Genomic DNA, 2341 nt, shown 5'->3' with positions numbered 1-2341 from the left:
CTTATAAACCACACCAAAGTTTCTTAACTTTCCTATGTGGGATAAGTGTTTGGCAAATCAAATTCTTCCATAATTCTTAGTTTTTGTGGGTTACTTTAACACTTAGTATTTCATTCAATTTTAAATGGTTTTTGATAAATAAATATATCACGTTAATCATCTCGCGGAGTAGAATGTGAATATGCTAGGTCCCGTATTATTTAAAAGGTGGGTCCCACTGAAAATTGGGCTCAAAGTTGACCCATTAAACCATTTTTTTTCCAACAATTGAGGCATCTCAAATTCTCTCGAGTTATCCTGCCTGCTCCTCTCCCAAATGCTAGAAGTCTTTTGCTTCTACAAAATTTAGAGACACTGTCAGTGTTAGACAGTCTGGAGTATGACATCGGCAAAATAACTCCATATGTAACGAAATTGGGAATTCATTATAATTCTGAGTCATCTCACTCTCTCAACCATTTTGCTCATCTCCGAAGGCTAAAAACACTAAAGATTCTCTTGGACTCACCAACAAATTCTACATTCATTAACATTACTTTGCCATCAAGTCTCAAAAAGATAACTTTGGAGCGTGGTAGAATTGATTGGGAATACATAAGTATTTTTGGTTCCTTGCCCAATCTAGAAGTGCTAAAATTGCGTGAGTATGCCTTCCAGGGCAGAGAGTGGATACCAAATGAAGGGAAAATTCTCAAACTAAAATTCCTGCTAATTTGGGAGACAGATTTGGAGTACTGGAGAGCCAACGTTACACATTTTTCACGTGTGGAGCACCTAATCCTTAGGAACTGCTCAAATTTGGTAGAGATCCCATCTAATATTAGAGAATTACCAACACTTGAAACTATTGAGATAGATTACTCAAGTCCTTCCGCTGTGGATTCAGCAAAGAAAATACTCGATGATCAACAAAGCCTAGGAAACAATGGCCTTCAAGTTTTCTTCCATCCAACAAAAGCAAAAGTCTATCCACTAAAATCTGGGGTAAGTTAATTACTGATTAATGAGTGATTTACACTCATTAGATTATGCCATTAATTTCATGATTTTGCTATCTTGGAGAGTATTTTAGAAGTGCTAACGAGTGATTTTGGTGTTGTTTTGTAGATTGATGGAAATGGAGAAAACTAGAGCTAAAAGAGGTCAAATGAAGGAAATAGGCAAAAGCTAGCGAAATTGGATGAAATGACCAAAACGTAAGAGATCCAAAGTTCGAGGATTAAAATGCAATTAATCAAAAGTCATGTCGAAACTTGAAATGAAGATCCGAGAGTTCTAGAAGCCAATTGGACAAAGGAAGGTGTCAAAGGGATCAAATTTAGTCAAGATATGATCATAAATCATTTTCCAACCAAAAAGTTTTGCGCCGGAGTTTTCGTCTCACATTTAGACCCATTTTTGACATAGAAAATGATCAAATTGGAGAATGATTCCTGAAGAACTTTGAATTAGCTTTCCAACGCATCTTGAATCACTTCAATTGGATATCGAACGAAAAAGTTATGATAAAAATACTGAAAGTTGTCCAGTGCAACCAAAGTAGCCCTCAGCGCCCAGGCGCTATCCCTCAGCGCCTAGGCGCCATGATGCTGAAATTTTGACAGAAAGTTAGCGCCTAGGCGCCCAAATCGCAGCGCCTAGGCGCCGCCATGCGAGAGTAATTTTTTTAGGTTTTTACCATTCTTTTTCGGCCCAACTCATCTCCAAGTCTTTCCCTAAACTCCAAGACAATATAAACACAAGATTGAAGACCTAAATGAGGGGGGAGCCGCACACTAAAAATCTAGGGGATCAAGCCACGCGTTCTTGACATATTGGAGAGAAAAACAACAAGAAGGGAGATTCAAGGGAGAAATTCAAGAAGATTAACACCAAGAATTGAAGATTGGAAGCACTCATTGGAAGAGGAAGGAGATCTTGGTGCAAGAATTCCACTTTTTCTTCTACATCTTTATTTCAAACTCGGTGATGTATTCTAAGACAATCTCCTATTTTTCTTCCATTATTATGAGTAGTTAAATTTCATGTTAGGGCGAACAATGTAATCTTTTGGAACCCTTTATTTCATGCAATTGAGATTCTAGTACTTTTTTATTTCATGTGTTGATTTTAATATTGTTCTTAATACATTTAATTACTTGATCACTAATTGGATGATTTGTGAACAATGATTGCGTAGAGATGCGGATTATTTGTTTAGACCACATGTTAAAATCCGGTAAATTGATATAATGTATAGAGATACCTATATTGATTGCTGCGGTCGTGTGTGAATTCTTAGAACCAATGTTTCATTTAATTAAATTAAATTTGCATAGAGATATGGAATTAAACTAATTAA

This window comes from Olea europaea, unplaced genomic scaffold, assembly GCF_002742605.1.
Source record: "Olea europaea var. sylvestris unplaced genomic scaffold, O_europaea_v1 scaffold2163, whole genome shotgun sequence".
NCBI lineage: Eukaryota > Viridiplantae > Streptophyta > Magnoliopsida > Lamiales > Oleaceae > Olea > Olea europaea.
Note: the sequence above shows the minus strand (reverse complement) of the source record.